This window comes from Ceratotherium simum, chromosome 6 (genome assembly GCF_057802395.1).
Source record: "Ceratotherium simum simum isolate JZ-2026a chromosome 6, ASM5780239v1, whole genome shotgun sequence".
NCBI classification, from domain to species: domain Eukaryota; kingdom Metazoa; phylum Chordata; class Mammalia; order Perissodactyla; family Rhinocerotidae; genus Ceratotherium; species Ceratotherium simum.
The window spans coordinates 50,796,929-50,817,883 of NC_141905.1; the positions used below are offsets into that span (position 1 = coordinate 50,796,929).

Consider the following 20,955-nt stretch of genomic DNA (forward strand, 5'->3'; position numbering starts at 1 on the left):
TTTGTCAAAAATATCAAAAGGCTTTAACAAACTTGGTCAAATAGGAAATAATGTCTAGTTATCCCATTCTTCAAGGTGACAATAGAAACAGTCAAAGGCAAACAGAGTTAAAACAGTCAAAAAAAAACCTTAATAGAGACCTCAGTTCTTTTGAGCATAGGAAATTATTTTAACAAACCATAGATGTCCTATCTTTTAGGTAGACTTACTCAAAGGAATGCCTTTTTAACCTCTATATAAAGAGCAGACCAAAAGTTGAAGAAAGTTGTCTTTATAAGAAAGAAAGCCAAATCCTAATTTTCCACCAGCTTACTTTAGCCAACTTGACCATGTACAAAACTTCTCAGGGTTTTACTTCCGTAAACCTTTTGTGACTTACTTTTTATGTTCAGAATTTGTCCCATGCTGTCTTTCCTTTTTTCTTTCCTAGTATTTTAGGACAAATTTATCTTTCTTAACAAAACAAACAAAAATATCTCTATTCTTTATACCTTCTTTACTGACAGCATACATTTTGCTTTCCTTGCATACAGACTTTCCAGAAATATGTGCTTTCTCATAGAAAATTTCTCAATATGCAAAAAACATGTTTATCAATAAATTTAAGCATCTTTCAGTTTCTCTGAGATAAGAAACCAAAGGCAGACAAATCTATGCTTAGTAATCAATTTTTAATGTTTTATCTTGTGTGGAAATGAACCAGATACTCAATAAATTTTATCATTTAGCTTAATTTAGCAAAACTCTGAAGTTTCAAATTACCAAAAAGATTTTTGAAGCTGTTTTTCAAGCGTATATATCATAACACATAATGATAGCACCCCAAAACTCTTACCCATTTTTGTCTATCTAAATTACTTGTTCTCAACAATTATGTTTAGATTATTCACAAAAACTTCATGTGCCATTAAAGCAGTTAGCCATTATCTTAAGTTGTTTTAAGTATATACATCACAACATATAATTATTGTTAAAATGTTCCCCAAAAAACTTTTTTTTTTGACGAAGACTCCCCCTGCGCTAGCATCTGTTGCCAATCTTCCTCGTTTTTCTTTTTTCTCCCCAAAGCCCCAGTACACAGTTGTATATCATTGTTGTAGAGTTGTAGCTCTTCTATGCAGGACACCGCCTCAGCATGGCTTGATGAGCAGTGAGTAGGTCCATGCCCAGTAGGTCCACAAACCCCAGGCTGCTGAAGCAGAACATGCGAACTTAACCACTACGCCACTGGGCCAACTCCCAAAAAACTTTTATCCTTTTCATGTCTGTTTAGTTGACTTGTTCCCAATAATTATATTTAGATTGCCTACAAAACCCTCATGAGACTTCAGACAGAAACAGTTATTATTGTTACTATTTTTTCTGACGAATTTTCCAACCGAGATAACATGTTTGCATCATATTCACTGTCGATAACTCGGAAAACATATTTATTTCAATTAAACCAAGCAACAAACAAGCTTTTCATTTATTAAAGATCATTTTATATCATGTTAACCTGAAAGACATCTGGGTTAGTTTCTGTTATATTTAGAAATAACTTGTAAAAATGTTTATTTAAAGCTAATTAAATAGAGCTCCTTTAGAAATTGTACCATCTGGAGGCAGACAAATACACACAGAGACAGATAAACACAAATAGAGATCTTCAAAATTTTAACCAGATCTCAGGTACAAAACTCAGAAGAACACTTAGAGCCATTGCTCCTTGGCAGATGGACCTGCTCAGATAGCCAAAGATATGTATTCAAGATTCTTTTCTTTTTACTGTGAGGATCATTTTTACAGCTGTTTTTGAAATTACTTTGTCTTTTAGAAGTTTCTGTATATTAAGTAAAGATTGCATTCCATAGTGAGAGGTTTTGAATCCTCTCTTTTACGGGTATCCCCTTAAAGAGGCCTCGTCTGAAACCGAGGTTCTCCAGAATAGCCATTACAATTCCAAGTTATTCTTTCTATTTACCATGGTAGAAACTATTCCCGTCCTCTAACCCTGCCAAACATATCATGCAAAAGCAATAAACAAACATACACAGAAAGTTATGATTAACCAAAAGTTGCTTGAGAAGCATAGATTTGGTTTAAAGAAGTACTAATAGCATATGAAATCAGTAAACACATCCTTTTGCAGAAAAGCATTTTTGAATAAGATGTAAATAGCCTTAAACTCCATGAACCAAGAGCTGCAGTTGTTCGTGAGGACTTGAATTATTTGATTTTTATTTTATATTTTAAAAATTGTTCATTGAGTCAATATCTGTTGAGCACTCATTATGTGCAAGGGCTAATGTTAAACATTATGAAAGATTAGAAGCTAACAGAAGACATTACCTGTGAATCTAGGTAAATCTAGTAAACTATTACAATTAAGAAATGTTTACCAATGCAAGTTTGGGAACTGCCACTCAGAAGACCAACTGCTTAATCCGTATTATGGCCAAAATATAGGACTTGGCGTTCAGTAGCCAAATAAATGACGCTATGTTGGGCACTCTTAACGTTTCATGGCATATAACTTCAGTGTCCCACAAAACATACAGTAAACAATCAATAATATCTTGTCAGTTGACTGATTTCCCTGAAATTGTTATACTTGTATTTTGAATAAGAATTCTGGCTAAGTCTTTGTTGTGTATACAGTGAAGTCAGAGGAACCGGTTGCTATTTCTTAAAAATGCCATTGGGGAAAGGCAAGAGCCTGGATGCAACTAGCTAAACCCTCCTATTAATGTAGTATGTGCCCGAAATGCTTAATGTCAGCTTTTTGAAAACAGGGATCACAACTTGTATCAGTCAGGACTCTAACAAGGACACTTAAAAGGATGACTGAAAGTGAGCTGATTTACAAAGGCACTATTTAACAGTTGTGGGGTAGGGGAACCACAAGATAGCACAGTAATCCCGGAATGATAGTAGCCCAGCTCTTAACCATCTCTACACCTCAAGAGATGAGATGGTTACTGGAAAATGGAAGGAGAGAGTCTCATAGAAGCCTCTTTGAAAGAAGCAGTATCCTTCAGTAGAATTACATAGCCTGCAGCCTTCCAGCAGGGAGAGAACCAGAGAATAAACACTCTATTATCACTGTCTCCCTCCCTTCAATCTTCTGCAGGTGCCCCCCATTGACAAAACACAACCAGTAGCCAGAGGACATAGGACCCTGCTAATGTAATCTATTCGGTATGCCTCCTACTTCACAGGGCGGGGTGGAGAAGGATGGAAAGTGGAGCTAGAGGGGGAAATGCAAGATATTGTTCACATGATCTTTCTACACTCTGCTGTGGCAGAGGGAAGTAGAAGGAAGTCCAGGACTGTGCTTAGGAGTGCAGACTCAGGGGCAGACTGCCTAAATTCAAGCCAACACCTACAATTTGCGAGCCATGCAAACTTGAGCAAGATTTTTAACTTCTTTATGCCTCAGTTTCCTCATCTGTAAAAGAGGTTTAATAGTGTCTAGGGCCATTTCAAAGTTCAGATAAGATCATATGTGTAAAGCACTTAGAATAGTGCCTGGCATATAGCACTCAATAAATGTTAATTATTTTTATTATTATTTTTTATGTTTTTCCTTATGGTAAATTCCTTTCTATAAATTTAATTTATTTGCTTATTATTAATGGCTTTTAGTTATTATATACATTCAATATATTTTCCATTTAGGTGTACATACTTCCAACCCTATTTTCCTCTGCATACACAATTTCACAAAAATGGGCTAATACTATACATATTATTTAGTTATCTGCTTTTATTCCCACTTAGTATTGCAACTCTTTCGACGTTTAATGGTTGCATGTATGATTTTTTCATTTAGAAGTATAATAACTTACCTAACAAATCCCCTTTGTTGGATGTTTAGATTATTTCCATTTTTTAAAACCAATATAAGCTACATATCCACGGTCATTTCATTAGGATACAGTCGTAGAAATAAAATTTGTAGGTCTAACATAGGTAATCCTTTAAGGATTGATCTCTTTTGCTCTGATTAATATTTTATTCTTCTTTCAACAGTGTTTAGAGGCATCAACATATTAGACAAAGAAATCTTTGATAGCATAAGAGTTAATTTCTCTGGAGACAACCAAGTAATACTTTAAGTGACATGAAAGTGTATATATGTGAGACTGAGGATTCTGCAACGTATATATGTGCCTCTTTTGGGGAAATTTAAAGTGATGTACTGGCAAGACAATTCAATTGTAGCCTTTGAAAATATTAATTCTTTTTCAAATGTTAATTTCCAGTAAATGAACCTATCATCTGTGAGATCAAAGAACTCAACACAAGTAGAGTGCAACCTTCACCTCCATCCATCATCTTAGACTTTTGAGAGCCCAGGCTACTCCAGGACAATTTGGTCACTGAGAAAGACCCTCCACCTTTCCTCTTCTACTAGAAGTACTCCTTATTCCCAACCAGAAGAAAGGTAACACTCTTCCTAAGGAAGACGGAAGGAGGAAACACACACAGTTGTTAAGCATTTCCTATGAGCTTCTTCCTAGGTACTTCACATCCAATATTTCAATAACCCCGTGCAAAAATGCATAAAATTCTCTAGACTGCTCCCTTCTTTATCCCAAAAAGCAGGGTACTATGTCTTCCTAATTCATTTTAGGTGATGCTTGGCACAGCTAAGTATTTCACTGAAAGACATGTAATAAATACTATTTGATAGAGATGAGAATAAGAGAAAAAGTAGTTACCTGCTTTCATTTGGTTTAAAGAAAAAAAGAGAGTGCTCTACTATAAGCAGTACTCAGACCAATGCCTGACATAGTGCAAAACTTTAATACAATGTGGTTAAACACAATATTCAAATATTAAACTTTTCAAGCATATGAAACTCATCTTCTGACAGATGAACTGGGCACTTTTTTACAGGTTCCTTAGTGTAACTTTATAAAATTCTTGCCCTCAACAGTGTCTGACACTGATCTCGATACTTAAAAAGTCTGATGTAAGATAACCACATCTCAACAGGGAGAGATTTAGGATATTATCCCAATGCCTGTTTTCACAACACATCATCTGAGAACTGATCATGATCTTCATCCCTTACTTCTCAGTATTTCCCCTGAAGTCTCCCCTCCTGGATTACAGCTCTGCATTTTAATATTCAATCTTTCAGCTAATTTTTGTCCCGTGAGCTTGGCTTGCATCTCCTCATAACTGTTTCTGAAGTGCCAAAGATCCTTCTAGGAAAGCAGCTGTGTAGGCATATGGCGAAGTGGTAGAAGTCTAGTTGCTGTGATGTCAAGATGCCTCTTCTCCCTGTGCCCTCCTTCTGAGGAAACAGGAGCTCCTCTTCTTGGATGATGACTAGATGAATTATTTTGTTGGAAAGGTAATACATTTGTTTTAAATTTATGTGGTGGGGGCACTGGGTTTTTGGGTCGAATTCCTAGCGCCTCCATGGATGAGGCTTCTTCTGAGTTCCACTATGAAGGCCTGTCAAGTTACAGTACCTGTGTTTTCTTCTGAGTGGTGTTCACCTTGGTTGCAATTATGGTCCTTTGTACCCTATCAATAGACAGGTTGTCAGAGCTGGAGTATCTTCTGCTTAACTTGAATGTAGATGCTGAGGGAGGTGCCCACTAGCTTCCGATAAGGAGATAAGGAAGATGCCCTGTCTCTGCAGCTGGAAGCCTTGCCTTTGCCCATAGCTACCTCGCCCCTGAAGCCTCTGCGTCCGTTTTGTGGAGATGGACAGTCCCTTCCTGGGTGAGGTTGCTTTAGATGACCTGCTGTATCTACAGAGGAGCAGCCAGGAGCTGGTCATGAAATGTCAGTATCAGTGTCAGAATTCTGGGCCTTACCTGTGTCCACATCCACTCCCGCCGTGGCTTTTCGCCTTAGCTTAGTCTAATCCAACGGGATGAAACCGTCTCCTTTTTCTTCGAAGCCGTTCACGTTCTGCAATGGCAGCTTACATTTTGGCCGGAGTCTAAGATCTTTTTACCCTTGGTGGGCAACTTGCAATGAATTTTTCATTGTGCCAAGTCTCTCCTGGCGCTTCAACGGCTCCCACAGCTCCGCCAAACTCCGCTGCCCCGAGTCGGGGGAGCTGGGGCTTGGAGCTGCGGCCGCGAGGGCAGCGGGGCCGAGGTGGGCGGGCGGCGGACACTCGGCCCCTCCGCAGCACCGCAGCTCGCGCCCATCGCGGAGGTTGAGGACACTGATACGTTACGAAACCACCATCTAGAAAGCCAGTCACGATTTGGACTTCCACCAGAAACCATTCAATTATTGCAGAAGGATTGGATCTTATTTTCGGTACCTACTTTGCAATCTATTAAATATTTGGGAAAGGATTTTTTTTTTTTTTTTACCAAAAAGTGAGACTAATTCCTAGTTATGAATCTGCAGGTCCAGATTTGTGGTGACAACTGGATGTGATTACAGAGTCACTGAGGTCTGATGGTGTGGGGACACGCTCTTAGACTTTGGAGCCAGAAAGATGGGTTTGAATTCTAGTAAGACGTTTATTAGTTGTGTGGTCTTAATGCCAATTTCTTCCTCTTTAAAGGATTGCTCAATTATGTCTATGCAAAGGGCAGATGGATCTTGGTGACAGTGGACTTTTATCAACTTAATCAGATGGTCACGCCAATTTAGCTGCTGCTTCAGACGTCCTTTTGTTGACTGAGCAAACTGACATTCCCTGGCACATGGTATGCAGCTATGCATCTGGTAAATGCTGTATTATCTATCTGTGTTAGTAAAGACCATCAGAAGCAGTTTGCTTCCAGCTGGCAGGACCAGATATACACCTTCCCTGTCCTATCTCAGGGATATATAATTCTCCAGTCCTCTGTCACTATTTCCTTTGCAGAGACTGTGATCATTTCTCCATTTCACAAGACATCATGTTGGTCCACTGTGATATTGGTGGTATTATGCTGATTTGGACCTGGTAGGCAGGAAGTTGCAACCATTCTAGACACCTTGGTAAGACACATGGGTATCAGTGGGTGGGAAATAACCCCTTAAAATTTCAGAAGTCTGCCACCTCAGTGACATGTCTAGGAGGCGAGTGTCTTGGGCATTGTTGACATGTACTTTCCAATGTGAAGGATACGTTGTGGCATCTGTTCCCTCCTACCATTGAGAAAAAGGCACTGGGCCTAGCGGGCCTCCTTGGAGTTTGGAGACAATACATCCTCATTTGAGCATGCTCCTTTGACCCATTTTCTGAATAACCCTAAAGGCTGCCAGTTTTGAGTGGGCCCAGAGTAAGAGAAAGGTCTGCAATAGGTCTGAGCTGCAGCCAAGCTCCTCTGCTACTTGTGCCATATGACCTAACAGATTTGATGATGCCCAAAGTATCTGTGACAGATAGAGATGCTCTATGGAGCCTTTGTCAGATGAATCACAGAACACACCCTTAGGATTTTGGAGCACAGCTATGCCATGCTCTGCAAATTACTGTTCTCATTTGAGGAACAGTGTCTGGCTTATCCAGGGCTCTAGTAGAAACTGAATGCTTGACCATGAGCCACCAAGTTATATACGACTTGACTACCCATCACGAATTGTGTGTAGTCTAACCCATCAAAATACAAAGTTGGGTGTGCACAGTAGCCCTCCATCATTAAGTAGAAGTGGTATATATGAAATTGAGCCCATGTGGGACCTAAAGGCTCAAGTAAGTCAACAAGCAAGATTCCCATGACCTGTACTCCTACTACCTTGCCTCTTCTCTTTCAATCCTTACCTGTGTCCTCATGGGGAGTTCTATGTGACTAGTTGACTGAGGAAGAGACTATTTGGGCTAATTTATACGTGGCTCTGCACAACATGGGGGAACCACCCAAAAGTAGACAACTGCAGAGCTCCAGCGCCATTTAGGGGTAGCTCTGAAGGACAGTGGTTTGGGAAGTTCTCTTCCAGTGGAAGAGCTTTGGACAGTTCACCCGGAAGTTAACTTTTCCTAGAAGGGGAGATGTCCAGAGTTATGGATCTACATTGATTCATGGCTCCCATATCCTGGAAGCTGAAATTGCTACGTGGCTACTTTGGGCTCCTTATTCTAGTAAAGCAACAGGTATCAGAACTTGGGTCAACGACTGCTCGTTTCCTATTTTTTGCCCCTCACATCCACCTTCCCCTTCTAACTCAGGTCCAACCAGAGAAAGCCAAATCTGTTCCCCAAACCAATCACATAAGATGTCCCACTCTAGTTAGCCCTCCTCTAGCTTCCCCCGTGCCAACAGCCTCGTCAGCACCCGTGGAGCCTTCCCTTCTCACTAGAAAGCTCTCCCACGCCCTGCCTGCCCGGCGTCTCTGCCAAACGCAAGTGATGTTGGCCGACTCCGCGCTCCACGAGCCCTGAGTCAACAGCCTCTGTCTGTCCTCACTGGGATTGTGTTTGTTTATCTTACAGAGCCACCTCGCCTCCCTCACCAGGCGGAAGAGAAGAGGGAGACAGGCCGGCGAGAGAGCAGGGCTCGGGGAACACGCGCCGGGCTGCGGCTTGGCCCCGGCGGGCGGAGCACGGCCCGCGGCTGGAGCGGCCTCTCCTGTGCGCCGGCGGTGGTTCTCCTGGAGGCGACGCTCCCGCAGGCCGTGGAGGTGCGGGAGCCGCGTTTACGCGGACCGGGGGGGCCGCCCCGGAGTGTGCCGGCCCCTCCCCGCCCGAGTCCTCCTGGCCGCGCCGCCGGCGCAGCAGCGAGTCCTGCCCCAGCCGCGCTGGCGCTGCCCGCGGGGACGCCGCCGGCCCCGCGTCGTCTCCGGGCTCCGGGGAGCGGGGTCTGCGTCCTCCGCCTGAAGCGCGGGGAGCCGGCTTGGCCGCGGAAGCTGCTTCGTGCGTCATCCCCGCCTCCCTGCCCACCGCGTGAGGGTGGAGCGTCCGCCCTCTGGCCTTGCCTTCAGGTTCATTCAGGTTCCTTCCCGCAGACCTCGGAAAAAGATTTCGTCTGTAGATCTGATCTTGAACTTCCTGGAGAAGCTACCAGCGGCCCCTGCCGGCTGTGGCCGTGGCCATGGGGAGGGGCTGGGGTCTCGCGTTAGCGCAAAATCTCTGGCTCTGGGCGGGGTCGGGGCTGCCCGGCGTGGGCGCGGTTCCCTCTGGCCGCCGGGCTCCCCCGCGGCTGCTGACGCTGTGGGCAGGGGGCCCGCGCTGGCCTCGCTCCTCACAGGGACCTGCAGGGGCGCAGCCCAGAGGCCCACCTGGGTTCCTGCTGCGGGCGGGCCGGGGAGACTGGGGCAGAAGCAGAAGCCGGGGGGCCCGGACCCGGCACGGTTAGGACGTCTGTGCCGCTCTGCCTGGAGGCCTGGCCGGTGCTGGATCCCTCCCAAAGTGGGGCATTCCTGCTCTGATTTGTGCTGGGGGAGAGCTCGCTGTGGGCAGGGGGGACAGGGGTGGTCTTCTTCCCCTGCGGTCCGGGTAGGGGGCTGGCAGGCGTGTGGGCTGTGCTGTGGCCCTCCGCCCTGTCCCCTGACCCTCCCCAGGCCCTGCGTCGCTCCTCTGAGTACTCTTAGAGTAGCCATTAGAGGTGTGAATGGCAGGCTGCTGAGGCTGTGCTGCTTGCGGTTGGCAGAGCCCCTGAGCTCCTCCTCCTGCTCTTGTCAGATCAGCTGCAGGCTGAGGCTTCAGGGTGGTGGGTGCCCTCTGCTCAGAGCTCCCACAACCCGGGAGCAGACATGTGGCCGTTACCTCGTATTCCTGGCCTATCAGTGAGTCCTGGATCTCTCTTTCCATGTGTAACCCACGGACACCATGAATTCAGTCTGCGGGGGGTCCTTGTAGTCAGGGGAGTGGCTCCACTGAAGGAAGTAAATTATATTAAAAATTTAAAAGTTAATACCTTAGAGACAGGCACCTCCACACCCTAAGGATTCCTGGTATAAGGGGGAACGTTTATCGATCCTGACTGACTCTATTCATAAAAGACTCGCCCTAAACTGTTCGGGGAAAATTGAGAACAAGAGAGTGCTCCAGAGGGATAAGTTTGGGAGGGTCGGGGTGGAGGGGGTCCAGATGGGGACGCGTGTGTGTAACCTGATAATTGCTTCGCGCCATAGCAATTCGCGCCATAAAATGTAACTGTTTAAATGTTTTAAATTAGCCAATCATGTAAGACCGCGCCAACCTTTTCCCGCTTTATGCTTCCGAATCCTATAAAAGAGCTTGCCCCTTAAGGTTCGGGGTCGACTCCTCTGTCTCCTGCGAGAGATATGTGTCGACCCGGAGCTCCGCTTAATAAACCTCTTACCTCTTGCGTTTGCATCAAGCTCGGTCTTCTGTGTCTGTGGGTCCGTGCCTTCCCTAGGCTGGAGTTGGGGTTCCCTTTTTGGGATCCTACATTTGGGGGCTCGTCCGGGATCTGCGCGGTCACCCCAGACTTTGAAGACCCCTTGGAGGTAAGCCTGAGTGACTGAGTGTGTGAGTGTGTGTGGCGCCGCGAAGCATTGTTTTGGGCAGCCGCCGCTTCGCGCCGTGAGGGCCGAGCGGCTGCAGTGGCAGACGTGCTGGGAACTGCAGGCTGCAACCCTGGGGGACGCCCCAAGGGACAAGGGGAGTCAGGAAAGCCTGACCACCCCCTTTCAGGTGGAAAAAGAAACGGCACTCTTTTTCCCAGGGAGGACACGAAAACCCCTCCCGTCTGAAACCGCCTTCGGTTGGCTTGTAGAGACACCAACCGGGCAAAGTTGTTTATGTCTTGCTGTGTTTTTGATGTTCATTGTTCTGTTTTTGTTCGTTACGTGGACCTCATTTGACGGGATGGGACAGACTATGACGACCCCCCTCTCTTTGACCTTAGACCACTGGATTGAAGTGAGAGCGAGAGCGCACGATTTGTCGGTAGAAATAAAAAAAGGGCGTTGGCAGACTTTTTGCACCTCTGAGTGGCCCTCCCTCAATGTGAGTTGGCCCCCTGAGGGGACGTTTAATCTAACTGTTATTCTCGCGGCGAGGGCTATTGTTTTCCAGGAGAGACCGGGGTCCCATCCTGACCAACGACCATATATTACAGTGTGGCAGGATCTAGTGCAGAACCCACTCCCGTGGGTTAAGCCATGGGTAAAAGCGGAAAAACTAGGCCCCCGAGTCCTGGCGCTACAAGATGCGGAGACACGAAAGAAATCGAAATCAACTCGAACAGCGGAGTCGGAGACCCCTTCGGCCCCCCCCGGGGTCTACCCTGAGATTGAGCCTCCTCCCGAATGGCCCCCTTTCTCGCCTCCCCCTTACCCTTCCCCCGCTCCAGGATCGCAATCAGGACGGAGGGCGACTGGCTCGGGTCCCTCCGCTGGAACCCGAAGCCGCCGCGGAGCCACTCCGGACGGGCCTGATACCACGGTGGCGCTCCCGCTAAGAGAGTATGGAGCTCCTGCGGGACCCAACCAGCTGTCACCCCTCCAGTACTGGCCTTTCTCTTCCTCAGACCTGTATAACTGGAAAAATAACCATCCCCCCTTTTCAGAAAACCCTGCCGGATTAACCGCCCTGATAGAGTCCCTAATGTTTTCCCATCAGCCCATTTGGGATGACTGTCAACAGCTCTTACAGGCGCTCTTCACCACGGAGGAGAGAGAAAGAATCACACAGGAAGCAAGAAAGAACATCCGAGGCACCAACGGGCAGCCGGCAACGATAGCTGAGGCGGAAGAAGGGTTTCCGCACAACCGACCCAACTGGGACTATAACACGGCTGAAGGTAGGGGGTCGCTGTCCGCTTACCGCCGGGCTCTAGTGGCGGGTCTCCGGGGAGCCGCAAGGCGGCCCACCAATTTGGCTAAGGTAAGAGAGATTCAGCAAGGACCCACTGAACCCCCCTCCGTTTTTCTAGAACGATTGATGGAGGCTTACCGCAGGTACACGCCCTTTGATCCGTTCTCGGAAGGGCAGAAGGCCTCTGTCATTATGGCCTTTATTGGACAGTCAGCCCCAGATATAAAGAGGAGATTGCAAAGGCTAGAGGGGCTGCAAGACTATGACCTGCGGGACGTAATAAAGGAGGCTGAAAAGGTGTATCATAAAAGGGAGAGTGAAGAGGAAAAGCGAGAGAGAGAGAAAAGGGAGGCTGAGGAGAGGGAAGACAGGAGAGACAGGAGACAAGAAAAAAAACTAACTAAAATACTGGCCGCAGTGATAAAAGCGACAGGGCCAGATCACAGACAGTCAGGGAACCTGGGCAACGCCCCACGACCAGGCTCACGCAGACGGCAACCCTTGGACAAGGACCAATGTGCCTATTGTAAGGAGAGAGGACACTGGGCAAGGGAATGCCCCAAGAAAAGGGCCACACCCAAGGTGTTGTCTTTAGGAGAGGACGAAGAATAGCGGGGACGGGGCTCGGGGCCCCACTCCGAGCATAGGGTAACCCTAACTGTTGAGGGGACCCCTATGAGTTTTCTGATTGATACTGGGGCTGAATATTCAGTACTGAAGCAACCTTTGGGGAAATTAAAAACTAAAAGACTCTGGTTGTTGGAGCCACTGGGCAGAAACAATACTCATGGACTACTTCCCGGACAGTGGACTTGGGGAAAGGAAGGGTGTCCCATTCCTTCCTAGTGATTCCTGAATGCCCGACCCCGTTGCTAGGTCGAGACCTTTTAACCAAACTGAAAGCTCAAATAGATTTTGCTCAACCTCGGCCTACAGTATCCTGGTCCGCACCCACCACCATGATATTGGCCCTGGAGCTAGAGGAAGAATATCGGCTCCATCAGCAGCCTAAGCCTAGAGCTCGGCTCAATACCGATAAGTGGCTGATCGAATTTCCAACGGCATGGGCTGAAACCGGGGGACTAGGGACGGCTACGAGAATTCCCCCAGTCGTGATAGATCTTAAGGCCGGAGCCCTCCTGATAAGGGTGCGTCAATACCCAATAAGCAAAGAGGCCAGAGAAGGAATCCGCCCCCATATCCAGAGGCGGCTCCAACAAGGAATCCTGGTTCCTTGCCAGTCTCAAAAAGCCAATTACTTTTTGCTTTCGAGTGGCGTGACCCTGATATGGGGATCGTTGGACAACTGACTTGGACGAGACTGCCTCAAGGGTTTAAAAACTCCCCTACCCTGTTTGATGAAGCCCTCCACAGGGACTTGACTGATTATAGGGTTAAAAACCCTCAAGTGACTCTTTTACAGTATGTAGATGATCTACTATTGGCGGCGGAAACCCCGGGAGACTGTGAAGAAGGGACCAAGCGCCTCCTGGCCGAGTTGGGTGAGTTGGGATACCGGGCGTCGAAAAAAAAGGCACAGTTGTGCCAGGAAAAAGTAGTCTACTTAGGCTACACACTAAAGGACGGCCAAAGGTGGTTAACCGACGCACGGAAAAAGACTGTGACCCAGATTCCGGCCCCAACCTCCGCTCGCCAGGTAAGGGAATTCCTGGGGACAGCCGGCTTCTGCCGATTGTGGATCCCTGGGTTTGCTACCCTGGCTGCTCCACTGTACCCATTGACTAAGGAAAGTGGGAACTTTGTCTGGACTCTAGAGCACCAGAAGGCTTTTGAGACTCTAAAACGGGCATTATTAGAGGCACCCGCGTTGGCCCTACCAGATTTGACCAAGCCCTTCACCTTGTATGTAGATGAAAGAAAGGGAATCGCCCGGGGAGTCCTAACTCAAGCCCTTGGGCCCTGAAAGCGCCCAGTCGCATATCTATCAAAACAACTGGATCCGGTAGCCAGTGGATGGCCCTCCTGCTTAAGGGCAATCGCCGCCACTGCCCAGCTGGTGAAAGATGCAGATAAGTTAACTCTGGGCCAACAGATAACCGTAGTAGCCCCCCATGCCTTAGAAAGCATTATCAGACAGCCTCCAGATCGATGGATGACTAACGCCCGGATGACTCACTACCAAAGTCTGCTCCTAACTGAGAGAATTACCTTTGCCCCACCGGCCATCTTAAACCCGGCCACACTACTGCCCGAAGCGGATGATGAAATACCTGTTCACCAATGCGGCGACATCTTGGCATCAGAAACGGGGACCCGACCCGATCTGCCGGATAAGCCATGGGCTGGGGCCCCTAATTGGTACACCGACGGCAGCAGCTTTATGGCAGAAGGTAAGAGGATGGCTGGGGCTGCTGTGGTAGACGGGAAAAAGACTCTGTGGGCAAGCAGCTTGCCGGAAGGGACTTCTGCACAAAAGGCTGAGCTTATCGCCCTGACACAGGCGTTAAGGTTAGCTGAGAATAAGACTGTGAATATATACACGGACAGCCGGTATGCCTTTGCTACTGCCCATGTTCATGGGGCTATTTATAAACAAAGAGGGCTGCTTACCTCAGCCAGAAAAGATATCAAAAATAAAAAAGAGATTCTGGGCCTCCTAGAGGCTATACATTTGCCTAAAAAGGTGGCAATCATCCATTGCCCAGGTCATCAGAAAGGCACCGACCCCATAGCTCAAGGGAACCGCTTAGCAGATTTGGAAGCCAAGCGGGCGGCACTAGGACCTATGGTCCTGACTCTCCAGGGAGCTAAGGTCAACAAAACTGTCTCCGGTGGGGAACTAACTAAAGAAGAGAATGACCTTTCCGTTGCAGAGGGGTGAAAATATCTATCACATCTACATCGGCTAACCCACTTGAGCCCTCAGAAACTAATTAAAATTATTGAGGCCTCCCCGTACCAGGTACCAGATTTGAGAAAGGCGGCTGAAGAAATTTATAAGGATTGTAGAGCTTGCGCTCTCACAAATGCTGCAGTTACCAAATACCGCACTGGACATAGACTCCGGGGAGACAGGCCCGGAACCTTTTGGGAGATAGACTTTACTGAAATCAAACCGGCCCGGTATGGAAATAAATATCTTCTAGTATTTGTAGATACCTTCTCGGGATGGGTAGAGGCTTTCCCCACCCGAAAAGAGACTGCCTCTGTAATAGCCAAGAAGATATTGGAAGAAATCCTCCCGAGATTCGGGATCCCAAAGGTCATTGGATCTGACAATGGTCCTGCATTCGTTGCCCAGGTAAGTCAGGGACTGGCCAGTCAACTGGGGATCAATTGGAAATTACATTGTGCTTATAGACCCCAGAGCTCAGGCCAGGTAGAAAGGATGAATAGAACAATTAAAGAGACCCTAACTAAATTGTCCATAGAGACCGGCGATAGTGACTGGACAGCCCTCCTGCCCTTTGCCCTGTTCCGCGCCCGGAACACCCCACAGGGACCCTTAAAACTTACACCCTTTAAAATCCTCTATGGAACCCCTCCCCCTTTGGCACAAATAGGGATACATGACCCTGACATTATACCTTCTATACCTTTGTCAGCCCGCTTGAAAGCACTCGAGGCCGTCAGGCGCGACATCTGGAACCAGCTAAAAGAGGCCTACCAGCCTGGTGATCTGCTCATCCCGCACCAATTCCAGGTTGGGGACTCTGTCCTTGTGAGACGACATCGGACGGGGTCATTAGAGCCACGTTGGAAGGGGCCCTATGTGGTGCTCCTCACTACGCCCACAGCAGTCAAGGTGGACGGTATAACCTCTTGGATTCACGCCACACACGTAAAGAAGATACCCCAGAATGCAGCAGATCTCTGGAAGGTGGAAAAGACTGATAACCCTCTTAAGTTGCGTTTGCGTCGTGGGAACGGCGAGCAGCTTGTCCAATCCTGACCCCCACGCTCCTCAACTGCTCACGTGGCAAGTCGTCTCCCAGGTAGGAGATATAACCTGGTCAATCCAAAAAACTGCTTCCCCTTGGACATGGTGGCCAGACTTACACCCTGACCTTTGTAAACTGGCTATAGGAACCCCCGACTGGGATTTCATGGGTCGACGAGGGGGGGCAAAACAAGCCGGAGGATGCCACTCCCCCCATCGCAAGGGTAAACTAAAGGCATACTCCTTTTACGTGTGCCCCGGTCACCACAGACCTCGTTCAATTGACTCCTGGTGCGGGGGCAAGGAAGACTTCTATTGTAAAAACTGGGGATGTGAAACCAGTGGGACTACTTATTGGGAACCCTCCTCTTCTTGGGATTTAATCAGGGTTAGAGCAAATTATAGCCACCAGATGAGTCGGGGCTCAGAATGCAATACCTGGTGCCACCCCTTAACCATTCAGTTCACAGAAAAAGGAAAAACAATTAAAACCTGGACCGAGAATGGTCATTCATGGGAAATAAGATTATACAAAGACCGATATGATAGAGGCCTGACCTTCTCTATTAGATTAAGAATAGAACCTCCCGCCAGCAGACCGATAGGGTTAAATAGCCCCAAACCCCCCCAGGCAAAGTCCATAACCCTAAATGGGACCATAGATACAGTCACCAAATCTGCCCTGCGACCACCATCTACGCCACCTCCTGCAGTACCTACTGGGCAAAGATGGCACAGACTGTTTAACTTAGTACGGGGAGCTTACTACGCCTTGAATGATTCCAACCCTGAAATGACTGAATCATGCTGGCTATGCCTAGCGGTCAGCCCCCCTTATTATGAAGGAATTGCCACCATGGGGGTCTATAATAACACCTCAGACCACACGGCTTGCCTTTGGGGAAAAGAAGGGCGGCTAACCCTAACGGATGTGTCGGGGACCGGTTCAGGACTATGCTTAGGAAAAATTCCCCCGGGCTACCAGGCTCTATGTAATAAGATTGAAGTCAGCCTTCCGACTACTCCTGGTCATTTTTTGGTACCAGGACCCAATAGGTGGTGGGCCTGTACCACGGGCCTAACCCCCTGCATCTCAACTAGCGTATTCAATTCGTCACAAGATTTTTGTGTGCTTGTGCAGTTGGTACCTAGAATTTATTATCATACTGCCAATAGTTTCGAGGATAAATTTGACCAGAGATCCAGATTATGGAGAAGGGAACCAGTATCCCTCACCCTGGCTGTACTCCTGGGACTGGGAGTTGCGTGGCGTAGGGACTGGCACTCTGACCTTAGTCACAGGAGAAAGGGGATTAACTGCCTTGAGCAATGCTATAGATGAAGACCTCAGGACTTTAAAACAGTCCATCTCTAAATTAGAAGAGTCCCTCACCTCCCTGTCTGAAGTAGTGCTCCAGAATAGAAGAGGATTAGATCTGCTGTTTTTAAGAGAGGGAGGACTTTGTGCGGCCCTTAAAGAAGACTGCTGTTTCTATGCAGATCACACAGGGGTAGTCCGAGATTCAATGCAAAAATTAAAGAAAAGATTAGACATGAGGCAGCGAAGCAGGGAGGCGCAACAAAGCTGGTTTGAATCCTGGTTCACTAAGTTCCCCTGGATGACGACCTTACTATCCTCCCTAGCAGGACCCTTGCTGATTTTTTTTCTACTTTTGGTCTTTGGACCGTGTGTTTTCAATAGAATTACTGCTTTCATAAGAAAAAGAGTCAATGCAGTGCATGCTATGATGCTCCAACGCCATTACCAAGCTCTCCCACGCAATGAGCCACTGATAGTAGACACCGAAAACTAAGTTCTAAGATTAGAACTAGGGACAAAAGAAGAAGTGGGGAATGAAGGAAGTAAATTATATTAAAAATTTAAAAGTTAATACCTTAGAGACAGGCACCTCCACACCCTAAGGATTCCTGGTATAAGGGGGAACGTTTATCGATCCTGACTGACTCTATTCATAAAAGACTCGCCCTAAACTGTTCGGGGAAAATTGAGAACAAGAGAGTGCTCCAGAGGGATAAGTTTGGGAGGGTCGGGGTGGAGGGGGTCCAGATGGGGACGCGTGTGTGTAACCTGATAATTGCTTCGCGCCATAGCAATTCGCGCCATAAAATGTAACTGTTTAAATGTTTTAAATTAGCCAATCATGTAAGACCGCGCCAACCTTTTCCCACTTTATGCTTCCGAATCCTATAAAAGAGCTTGCCCCTTAAGGTTCGGGGTCGACTCCTCTGTCTCCTGCGAGAGATATGTGTCGACCCGGAGCTCCGCTTAATAAACCTCTTACCTCTTGCGTTTGCATCAAGCTCGGTCTTCTGTGTCTGTGGGTCCGCGCCTTCCCGAGGCTGGAGTTGGGGTTCCCTTTTTGGGATCCTACACATGTTGGGCTTTAGTTCCTCATATTCATGACCCACAATAATCCATGGATCCTTCTCAGTTTGCACTGAAGTGCCTCTCTTGCTGGGATTGAGAATGAGAAATTTCTCAAGCAGATTTTCACATTCCGTTGACATGTAGAAAGGAATGTGATATATTCTGCTCAGTACCCACTCCCGTTGCTCTTGATGGCAGGAAATGTCCATCGAGCAGTGTATAGAGGACGACTTCGAGGCTCCATATATCCACTGGGTCGTACTTTGACCCTGGAAGGGTTCCGGGGCCCGGTTGAGAGGGACTGCCACAGAAGGTATCCAGCTTGTTGTGAAGGGTGAATTTGTTGCTGAAGTGTGCGAGCTTGATGCTCATGGCAGCGTCCACAAGCAGGTTTTCTGCCTTTAAATCTCTAGAGACAATACACTCTGGTGACAGTTTGCACAGCAGACACTATCTGCTGGCATTTGCCTTCAGCCTCTTGTCTTTCCTACTGCCATGAGCCACTAGGGACTCAGACAGCTCTCCTCCACTAGCGTCCTTCCTAACAAGGCAGAGAGTTTCCTCAGCCTCCATCACTTCAAATATTGAACAATATTCGGGTGATCTAAGGCTTCATGATTCCTGCTGTGGGACAGTCTCTGGAGGCTGGAAGGGTCGAGTCTCATCAATGACCTTCATGGCTCTCACTTTCCCAGTCAGGATGTGCTGGGCCGCCTTCACCGCAGCCGAGTTGCCTTCGCCGATGGTCTCGAGGAGACGGTGTCAGTATGAGCCTCTCCTCGGCAGAGATGGCTGAGAGGCCCGCAGAGTGTTGGATGTCCTGCCGCGCTTGGAGTCAAGGTGCCCTAAGGTCGGCTTACTTTTGGGAAAAGCTGATGAGACCTTGTTCCAAATCACCTCGAAAGAAAATCAGTTCAAAATTCACCTGATGAACTGGTCTTTATCGTGGAATCAAAACACAATGCCAGACAAAAAAGAAAAATAAACTGAACAAATAGTAACAAACTAAAAAAGAAATGAGTAAAAAGAATAAAGGAAAAAGGAAAATGAAGAAAAAAGAAAAAGAGAATAAAGAGAAACATGAGAAAAATAAAGAATAAAAAAAAGAGGAAATGAGAAAAAGAAACAGTAAAGAAAATAACAAACAAAATAGACAAAAATGCACGGAGGAAACAAGCTAACTGTGGTCAAAGTCCCTCAGGGCTTTGCAGCTTCCTGAGCTGGAATGACCAATAACCTAGGCCCAGCCGGGGACTCAGTAGGTCCTTGGAGTTCCCAAGCAACAGTTTTGTATGAGATCATAGGAAGAAATGGACCTATCAACAAGGCTGGGATGATCCACAGTGATTTTCTCACTTTTTGTTCTCAAAACGCCTTACTCTTTAAAAAACAAAAATTAAGGACCCCAAAGACCTTTTTTTCATGTGGATTATAGCAATTGGTATTTACCTTATTAGAAATTAAAGCCTGCAGGATGCTTCCGTGGCCTTTTCTAGATTGAAAAGCTGCAATAATTTTTGGCTTTTAAAGAGCTCATAATGTCTACACTTAAAATATTCCATACCTTTTTCTTTAAAGCCTGAAGGATTGGTCTCAAAATGATGGCACAGCTTAATTGGCATTGTGATACTGTGCAAAAATGTTCTGTTGCATAAGACACAGTAAAGTACATTATTAAGATCTATAAAGCTAGGGGAAGCTAGCAGTCACCATGTTTTCAATTCTTATTTACAGTTTCACCCAGTTTCTTTGGAGTACATTCCTCTCTTCCCACACTCCCACCTCAGGGCTCTGTACTAGCTCCTACTTCTGCCTGGAACTAACTTTCTCAGAGATTCGCATAGCTCCCTCCTCCACCTCATTCAAGTCTTTGATCCAGTGTCACCTTCTTAGTGACACCTTCCCTGATCTACCTGTTTGGTCTTAGAAAACCCCTTGCATGTCTTATCTGCCCACCCCTATCCAAATCTTTGTATTATGGAAATTTTCAAACTTACACAAAATGAGAAAAGTATAAAGGCCCTTCCTCACATATCTATTATCCAACATCAATAATTAGCAACACTTTTGTAATCTTAGTTTATCCATAAATACTTCAGTCTGCATCTTTAAATACTTTTATTTTAGAAACACAACCACCATGCCATTATCAAATCTAACAAATTAGCAGTATCATATACCGGTATATATTCAAATTTCTCAGTTGTCTCAAAGATGTTTTGTTAGTTGATGTGTTTGACAAGGTACACACATTGCTTTATAATTTTCCATAGCTATATCACAGTTCAAAATACTATATATTTACACATTTACTTACTGTCTGGCTCTCTCATTAGAACATCAACTTTGTGTGTTTTGTTCTTTGTTGTGTCTTCAGCATCTAGAATGGTTCTTAGCATGCAGTAGGCATTCAATAAATGTTTGTGGAATGAATGAATGAATGAAGTTGGCAACAAGGATGTAACAGTCAAGGGGTATGTATGCTCTGTAAACCTTGTCAAATGTGTCAATTTCTAGCTCTAAAACTTTGGGGAACTTTTCTGAGCCTCAATTTTCCTTTCTGTAAAATGGGACTAACAACACCAACTTTGTGGGGTTTGCAAGGTTGCAGTGTTGTTGCGAGAATCAGACAAAATATGTGTACAGGGCCTGGCGGGTAGCTACACTCTAATGTAGCTACTATTTTTATTTTTCATTAAGATCTTTAGATCTTGAGACAAGATCATCCTGGATTTAGGATAAGCCCTAAATCCTATGACAGTGTCCTTATGACAGGAAAGAAGAAGACACAGGGACACACAGGGAAGAAGACCATGTAAACATAGAGGCGGAGATTGGAGTAACGCCGCCACAAGCCAAGTAACACCAGGAGCCAGCAGAAGCTAGAAGAGGCAGGAATGGATTCTCTCCTCAAGCCTTCAGAGAGAGCGTGTCCCGGCCAACACCTTGATTTCAGACTTCTAGCCTCCAGAACAGGAGAGAATAAAT

The 20,955-nt window shown here is 46.5% G+C and overlaps 1 pseudogene; it reads right to left on the reverse strand.

Moving 5' to 3' along the window:
• LOC147916862 (DNA-directed RNA polymerase II subunit GRINL1A pseudogene) lies at nucleotides 1-8,815 on the reverse strand (annotated as a pseudogene).
• Nucleotides 8,816-20,955: the final 12,140 nt, after the last annotated feature.